Source organism: Lucilia cuprina, chromosome 3 (genome assembly GCF_022045245.1).
Source record: "Lucilia cuprina isolate Lc7/37 chromosome 3, ASM2204524v1, whole genome shotgun sequence".
Classification (NCBI taxonomy): Eukaryota; Metazoa; Arthropoda; class Insecta; order Diptera; family Calliphoridae; genus Lucilia; species Lucilia cuprina.
Genome location: NC_060951.1, coordinates 12,024,648 through 12,034,582, shown reverse-complemented (window position 1 = coordinate 12,034,582; position 9,935 = coordinate 12,024,648).

The window sequence follows — 9,935 nt, the reverse complement described above, 5'->3', positions numbered from 1 at the left end:
TAGTCCTGTAACTATTGCGTTGACCATTATTGCACTTCCAAATTAAAACTTAACGGATATATTTTCGTTTAATGTTAAAGGCTGGATTAGTACACTTGGGATATTCACCTAAATTCGATTTTTTAAATTATTTTAATTTCAGAATACCACTTAATGATCTAATAAGTAATGACGTAATGACTGATCGTTGCACCAAAGTTAGATATGTGTCAAAAATTTCTAAAGATACTGTTTATTGAAAAAGTGAAAAAAGATATTTGAAATACATTTCAACCATAAAACATTGAATATTTGATTAGTATAACAAATAATATAAACTTCAAGTCGTCACACTTACAACCCCACTAGAATTGAAGTTTCTTAATCCAAGATGTTGACGCCATTCATTAACCTTTCCAGCAAGGCAATGCTTTAGTAAAGATGTCTGCAACCATATCTTCAGTACCAACAGGGTTTATTTGTATAATATTGTTATGAACCAAGTCACGAACAAAGTGATGACGAATGTCAATGTGTTTGGAACGATAGTACAATGATTTAACAACTTTACTTCTTGACATGCTGCAGATAATGCCATGTATTCAGCCTCGGTAGTAGAGAGTGCCACATTAGCTTGCATTTTTGAATTCCAAGTTATTGCGGATAAATATAAAGACGAAGCCTGTTGTCGATCGACGGTTTTCTTGATCATTTGCCCAGTCTGCGTCTGCGAATCCAGTAATTTCACCATTTGCTTCTTTTTAAAATTCAAGTTTTAAATTTATTGCGTTTTTTAAATACCTAAAGACACGTTTGAGAGCAACCCAATGTGCTTTTCCAGGATTGGCGTTAAACTTAGAGAGGGTTCCTACTGCATACGAAATGTCTGGTCTGCTTATTTCCAAAGCTTTTTGATATGGATCCTTCTTCATTTCATTTATTTCATCTTCAGTATTTAGACACAATTCGAACGTCAGTTTCTGATTAAAATCTAGAGGTGTACTAACCCCTTTGCTTTCTTCCATATTAAACTTTTCAATGATATCTTTAAGGTAAAGTTCAATCCATAGTCATGCCCAGTAAATCCATCTTCATACCTAGTATAAAATTTGTATTACCAATATCCTTCATCTTAAAATTCGACATTAAATAGGTTTTGATCTTGTCCTTTAGAGAAGAGTCATTTGAAAAATTCAAAATATCATCAACATATATTGCTATGTACAGCCTTATTTTCCCTTCTACATAGTAAAATATACCATAGTAATATATATCATTCCAAAGCCAATTAAAGTTTTGCCTAATTTCTGATTCTAACATCTGCTAGCCTGCTTCAATCCATACAACGATTTTTTCAATTTGCAAACTTTACCATTTTCATTTTGAAAACATTCAGGGAATTGCATATAGATGTCTTCATCTAAGTTACTCTGCAAAAATGCTGTGACAACATCCATTTGGTCAATGTCTAAGTCATGTTTAACAGCTAAAGCGAGTAATAAGCGAATTGAAGAATATCTCACAACAGGTGAGAACGTCTCTTCATAATCAATGCCCTTCTTTTGCGAATAACCTTTAATAACTAAACGGACCTTATATCTTAATATTTTTTCCCGTAGAATCACGTTTAATTTTGAAACACCACTTGTTCGATATCGGTTTCTTAACTTTTGGTAAATCACATTCATTATCAATCAAAGCTCTGTATTCTTTCTCCATTGCGCGTTTCCATAATTCAACTTGAGGACCATTCAAACTCCTTGGACAAAATGGTGAATGGAATGGCACCATTTCTCTGAAATGAAGGCTATCAGGTTTCCCGTAGAGCGACCTCTACGCCACACTGGTATTGCTATTAGGTGGTAATTACTACGATTACTAGTCACTCATTTTTTAGAAATTGGCTTTAAATATTAGTAATCTTCCAGCTTGCAAACAAATTGTCGACGTGGCTAATCAGCGAGCTAGCATCCAAGAACTCTGCTTTAACAATTTCTATGAACTCTCAAAAGTTTTGTCTGCTCGAAACGGTAGTTGTAAGTATTTAGCGTGTCATTGCGACAAATTCTGAATGGTTCCTCTCTGGTTATGATCGTACTTTTGCATTTTCGATTCAACCAAGAATTTTTGCCTCGGCCAAATCGATTTTATTCTCGCCATAGTCATATGTATTTCCAATCATTGGTGGCATGGCATTGCTATTTTTGTCTAGGAGTCAAAGTTTTCATTATATTGGAAACGAACGAGTTCAACCTTATCGTATCTACTTGTTAAACGTTTTGATCATGTCTACAACCTGAAATGTGTATTGTTCGTAACTATTGTACTATGAATTCTGGTGAGCCCGTTCTTTAGAATATAACTTTCTAAATCTCAGGGAAATACACCACCGTTTACCAAATTATAACACTAGCTTCCAGGCAGATGTACGAGCAATAACGGAATGCGTAAATTGGATTAGAATAAATATAGCACCCACAGCGCTTAATATATTTACCGACAGCCAGAAGGCGATTAGGGCGATATCAGGTGATAGAAATAAATCTAAGACCATATTGAATTGTAAGAAAGCTTTAACTAAATATTCTACCAGAGGTTAGGTTTACATTATATGGGTACCAGCCCACTCGAGAGTAGTCGGTAACGAAAGGGCGAATGTAATAGCTTTAAAGGGAAGGGAACTCGAGGCAGTTAACCTGACAACCGCAAAACCATTCGATGCAACAAATTCTGAACTAAAAATATGTGTGGGAGAATCCCATTAGGCCTCTTGGAATTATGAAACAGTGGGTAAAACCACGAAGATCCTATGGGGTGACCCTGATAACAGCAAGACGAAAAATCTTTTAAAAATGAGCAAGTCTGAAGTTAGTATGATGGTACGTATTCTGAGTGGAGAGAACTACGAGCACATCTATGCAAAACTGAACATGCGGATTTAGACGTATGTAGAACACGTGAAGAGGACAGTGAAACTCTGGAGCACTTTTTTTGCCACGACCAGGCATTCGACGAAGTTAGATCCAAGTATCTTGGAAGTGATGTTATACCGTAAATAACATTCCTGACTAACACTGATATTTACCGACGACAGAATGCAATTAGGACGATATCAGGTGATAGAACTAAATCTAAGACCGTATTGGATTGTAAGAAAGCTTTAACTGAATATTCTACCAGAGGTAAGGTTTACATCATATGGGTATCAGCCCACTCGAGAGTAGTCGGTAACGAAAGGGCGAATGTATATAGCTTTAAAGGGAGCTCGAGGCAATTAACCTGACAAACGCAAAACCATTCGATGCAACAAATGCTGAACTAAAAATATGTGTGGGAGAATCCCATAAGGCCTCTTGGAATAATGAAACAGTGGGTAGAACCACGAAGATCCTATGGGGTAACCCTGATGAGAGCAAGACAAAAAATCTCCTCATAATGAGCAAGTCTGAAGTTAGTATGATGGTACGTATTCTGAGTAGACTCACAAAATTACGAGCACATCTATGCAAAATTGGACATGCGGATTCAGACGTGTGTAGAGCATGTGAAGAGGACAGTGAAACTCTGGAGCACTTTTTTGCCACGACCAGGCATTCGACGAAGTTAGATCCAAGTATCTTGGAAGTGATGTTATTCCTAAAATAACATTCTTGACTAACACTGATTGGAATTACGTTCAGGAAACTGAATTTCTGAACACTAAAAAATAACTCATTCAGTTCCATTTTTTTCTTGATAAGGAGTACACAAGGGACCTGAAAGTGGCCTAGGTTTATTATTTCGGATTTTATGTAGTATTCATCCTCCTATCAAGCTAAACTAAATCTCAAAGAAATTGTTTGCATTAATTAACTCTTTTATTTTCTAATATTGACGATGTGTTATTAGAAAGAAGTTTTTTTGAAAAGAAAATTTTAAAGTTTTTTCTATAATTTAGTGGATTTTATTTTAATTATATGTAATGGAAACAAAACTTAAAAGATCATTTTTAATTAACTGAGTATGTATGTGTTAATGCGCAATTAAACGATGACAAAAAAACATAAAAATAGCGTTATTTGAAGTGGCAAAGGTTTGGCTGCAATGTAATGCAAAGTAAAATATGAATATATGTATGTAAGTATGTATTTATGTATATGTTTGTTGTTGGGGAAATTTGTTTTGGTTTTGTTTACGGAATTTGTGTTTTTTTTATATTTTATTTGTTGTGTTGTCTTCTAAATTTTGTGTTCACAATCTTATTTTCTCTCTCACAGGATAGAATTGTTGTTGTTGTTGCTGTTTTTTTACTGATTTAGATATTCTTATATGTTAATTATTATTTTGTATTTTGTTTTCTTTACATGTGTTTATATATTTTATTATAGTTTTGTTTGTTTGTTGTTGTTGGTTTGTTTATTACTTTAAGTAAATCTAAATTGTAGTGACAATTAATAATGAGTTGGGTTCTGTTTTAAATTTATATTAATGTTGTTTTTTTTTATTTATTTATTTATTACCTTTAAGATGTATCAGTTCTATTGATGTTAAATTTGAGTTTTTTTATTTGCTTTTCTTTTAATTTTAAATATAAAAGAAAATATCATAATAATGTAATAATTGCTGATGATAATGAAGATGATGATGTTACAAATTTGTTAACAAACTAATTTACGTATGAATAAATGTATGTATATGAGAATAAATATTTAAATTAGATTAAGTTAATGAAGAGTTTAGCTTTGAACGTGACAAGAAAATAATAAAACTAGATCTCTTCCATTTTTATATAGATTTTTTTTACGTGATAAATTGTAATAAAAAAAATTCTTAATAAAAATATACAGTATATGTATGGTTATATCGCGTGTGTGTGTTTGTAATTTTATCGTTTTTATTTATTTATTTTTAACTATTGATTTTAGTCAATATTTAATACAGTCGTCAAGTTTGTAAACAATTAAAGAGCACTCTCCATACCCACTTAACAATTATTGTTGTGTTCTTTGTTTTCTTTTGTAATTTTTGTTTTTTTTCTGTTTATTTTTGCAAAATATACATATTTTATTTATATTATAGATAGAAATCATAAAAAAGCTGCTTAAATTTTTTGTTGTTTTGTATTCCTGTCTTTTGTTTGCATCGGTATATAGGCACACTGTTTCCCTTTGTGACAAGTTCTATTTATATATTTCTAAAAGGCCCTTATGGCTATTATAGTAAAATAATTTAAAATATGGAATGTAGTCCTTAAATTAACAGTACATTTCCGAACTATATGTTTAAGGTGGTGTAGAATATGATAACACAAACAAATTTATGATTGTACAGTTCATATACTAAACTGAGATTAATTTACTGTGACAATCCTACGTTGCGCTACCATCTATCCATTGATCTATGATTTGCACTTGGCTTATAATAGAAAATGTTGGTTTCGTTACACCCAAAGCAATTAAATTTGAAAATAATTGTAAAATCTAGAGGTCATTCAAATATTATAGATTATTTACCAAATCTACACTACTTTTTATACTGACAGCCAAGCCAGAAACTAATATATCCCAGGACCATACTTGCTCGATGCTGTGGCATTATATGGATCCTAATAAAACATCATATATACTAGGGTTAAGCAGAATACATCTGAATGCTCTGCTGATCTTCCATACAATGACTTTTGTAGGAGCTGTCAAAATGAAGAAGAGTGGGAAACAATTACGCATCTTCTGTGTAATTCCACGGCGCTTCAACCGTTTTGTCACCGGGCGATAGAATTGCCATCTTTTCTGATCTAACTGATCTGTCAACTGTTCAACCTGACCGTATTTTGACATTACTAAAATTTTCTCTACTTTTGTATATACTCGTTAGCATCTTTACTCTTTATTCCATTTCCATTTCATCTTTACTGTCTCAATTGCTATTTTTCCTTCCAAATATTTTTCTTTGTATTGTTTCTTTTCAGACGTTACAAAATAGGATCTAAGTATAGCTATACTGATGGCAGTAAGCAGTCTGCAGAACCTAAAAGTGTAGTAAAATAACTAAGCACACTTAGTAAAAAGTCTAATTAAACAGTGGACAGTTAAAATTGCTACCAGATTTCCTTAACTAATTCTATTCATTCCAGTACCTTGGCTATTCTTGTACCATTTTCCAAGCCATTTGACTATCCCAAGATAGTGGTAGTGATAGCGTCATGAAAGGTACAAGGTACAAATTTAAAAAATCTAATTTGTCTGATTTTTTGGTATCTGTCAGACTACCACTTCAGTCCCAGAGGGTTAATGACATGATTTTACCCCTGTCCATTCTATTTCAGTCTCGGTTGGAATCTTGTCATGCAAATTCATCCGCTTTCTCATAATCTTGTTCATTGCAATGTCAGTATTACGATCCGACATCAATCGGTTCTTCAAACACGAACGAATCAGAGTTCAACGCACAGTGGCTAAAAGCCGTGATACACTGTTGTCAGATCTTACAACGTTGTCAGAAAAATGTTCGGTAAATGTCTAATAATCGTCTCAACTTGCAATTTTTCTTTTGCAACGTTGTCAGATAAAGCATTAACGAAAATATTGCAAGACAAAATTTTTAAGTTGACAGTATTATTAGATATTTTCTGCGCATTTTACTGTCAACGTTGTAAGATTTAACAGCCGTGTATACATAGCATTAGTATTGTAAACTCACTAACATCGATTTTATACGAGTTGTTACTACACAACAGTGTTAGTTCAGTGTCAGTGATTCTGTCATGTTTTCCCTTGTTTAGTGTTCGTCAAGACATTTGGGAACTAGTATTTTGAAAATTGTTTAATCACTTTGGGTCACCTTTTTACCACTCTGATGATCCTATAACTATATCTCAATAAGGCTGAACTACATGCGCTCTGATTGCTTTACCTCTATTGTGAACGATAGTAAATTGTACTTAATATATAGTTATTGTTTTATTGTTTTTGTTAATTGTGTTTTCTCACTTATAACTTGAGTTTAATTGGCCAATTACACTCAGTTAAACTAAGATAATATATAACTTTACTGATAACTGAAAAACTCGAAATATATATTAAACCAGGTTTAACCAAAGAATGAAGATTATCTTTATCAGAAAAACTCGCCCTTAGTAAAAAGTCTAATTAAACAGTGCACAGTTAAAATTGCTACCAGATTTCCTTAACTAATTCCATACATTCCAGTACCTTGGCTATTCTTGTACCATTTTCCAAGCCATTTGACTATCCCAAGATAGTGGTGGTGATAGCGTCATGAAAGGTACAAGGTACAAATTTAAAAAATCTAATTTGTCTGATTTTTTGGTATCTGTCAGACTACCACTTCAGTGCCAGAGGGTTAATGACATGATTTTACCCCTGTCCATTCTATTTCAGTCTCGGTTGGAATCTTGTCATGCAAATTCATCCGCTTTCTCATAATCTTGTTCATGGCAATGTCAGTATTACGATCCGACATCAATCGGTTCTTCAAACACGAACGAATCAGAGTTCAACGCACAGTGGCTAAAAGCCGTGATACACTGTTGTCAGATCTTACAACGATGTCAGTAAAATGTTCAGTAAATGTCTATTAATCGCCTGAACTTTTTCTTTTGCAACGTTGTCAGATAAAGCATTACCGAAAATATTACAAAACAAAATTTGTAAGTTGACAGTATTATTAGACATTTTTTGCGCATTTTACTGTCAACGTTGTAAGATGTAACAGCCGTGTATACATAGCATTAGTATTGTAAACTCACTAACATCGATTTTATACGAGTTGTTACTACACAACAGTGTTAGTTCAGTGTCAGTGATTCTGTCATGTTTTCCCTTGTTTAGTGTTCGTCAAGACATTTGGGAACTAGTATTTTGAAAATTGTTTAATCACTTTGGGTCACCTTTTTAACACTCTGATGATCCTATAACTATATCTCAATAAGGCTGAACTACATGCGCTCTGATTGCTTTACCTCTATTGTGAACGATAGTAAATTGTACTTAGTTCGTTATTGCCTTTAAAATTTGGCGAAAATATCACACAAAGTCGAAAACTATTTACTACTTTTTATTGCTTTTGACTTTAAGGGCGAGTTTTTCTGATGAAGATAATCTTCATTCTTTGGTCAAACCTGGTTTAATATATGTTTCGTGTTTTTCAGTTATCAGTAAAGTTACTTATTATCTTAGTTTAACTGAGTGTAATTGGCCAAACTAAAGTTATAAGTGAGAAAATACAATTAACAAAAACAATAAAACAATGATTTCGGAAGAACAAAAACTTAATATTTTAAGTAAATTGCAATTTTCTGATTTGTTTTGTTTTATTAATTATTGTTTTAAATGTTTATTTAACATTTTTCCAAAATTTTACATTTTACAAGTGTTGTTTGCAAAAAACAGCTGTTCATTGTTTATGTTTTTGAGTGAAAACTTGGCAATACTAACAAAGTTAACTGAGCTTAAATCTAAAACTGAAAAACACAATCATCGGTTATAGCCCGCCTAAATTTGTTCCGAGTTTAATCTAACAGCAAGTTAAGCCTAGTTTAACTGATGAGTAAGAAACCCGCCCTAAGAGAGATAAGATTCATATCTGGGAATTTGTAAATTGTTTAATGTTGGAAAAGTATTTTCCTTCCAAAATTTCCTAAATCGATCACATTAAAAAAATCATTTCTTCTTTATACGACCCCTTAGAAACGTGTCAATCGTTAGGGAAACAGTGTATTTTATGAATTTTGCATTTTCTTAACAGAAATTTAAAAAAAAGTCCCTTATTATTTCTTTTTGTTTTTGCTTTTACTGGAATATGTTTTTGTTTTTGTTTTTTTTAATTTGTTTTAGTAAATAAGGCTAAATTTCAATTCTTTTCTCGAGTTTTTGTTTTATTTTTTGTTTTTGTTTACTTAATTTAAAAATTTTGTAATTCTTTTATTTAAATTTATTTTGTTTTCTTTTTCAAATCATCCTTAATGGAAAACGAGGTAGGATTTTTGTTGTTGTTGTATAAAAAATTGTTTGGTTATTTTTTTTCAGAGTTTTTGTTGTTCTTGCAATCTGTTTAGTGTAGTCAAATAGATGTTTTTAATATAATTTGTTAAAAAAAATAATAAATAAAATTTGTGAAAAAAATTAAAACATAATTTAAAGTTTAACATAAATATTTTAAATGTTTTATCAAAAATGTATTTCAATGAAAATTTACAATCGAATAACTTTTTCTTTTGAAGATTTAAAAGTGCAAATGACTTTCAATTTTAAAAACCTGTAGAAAATATTATTCTTTAAAGACATGCCACTAGTTTCATACAAATTTTAGCCATAAATTATCCAATTATAAAGAAAATACAAGAAGAAAAAAACTAAAAATAATAATAAAACTCAAAAGCATTTTTTTGTGAGCGTTTGTTTCATTTTGTTTGATTTTTTAACATAATCGTTTAATTTTCAATTATTACGTCTAATTATTATATTCTTTTTGTTTTTGTACACTTAAAGTATTGATAAATAAAATATAAATAATTTCAAAACTATAGTTATAAACTTACAAATTAAAAAAAAAACCTAATTGTCTACAAAAGCAATTATGTTAAACATGAAATATTTTTTTACAGAATCGCTACATTTTTGTTTTTAATTTTATTAATTTTGTTTTGTTTTGTTTGGCAAACAAATGTTAAAGAAATTGTTTAATGGATTTCATCTAGATGTTGCAGTGTTCTATAATTTTATATAATTTATTATGTTCTGTTTTTTGTTTATGGTGTGCAAAACGTAAAAAAGAGAACGTAAAAGTTTAAAATATTATAAAACAAAATCACACACACTAGAAGTGTTGTCGATTGTTTACATATTTTTACTTTCTTTCTTAAATAAATTTCATTGTCGTCATTATTATAACGTTTTACTGTTAATATTGTGTTCTTGTTAAAGAAAAACTGAAACTTAAAAGTGAAACACAATACT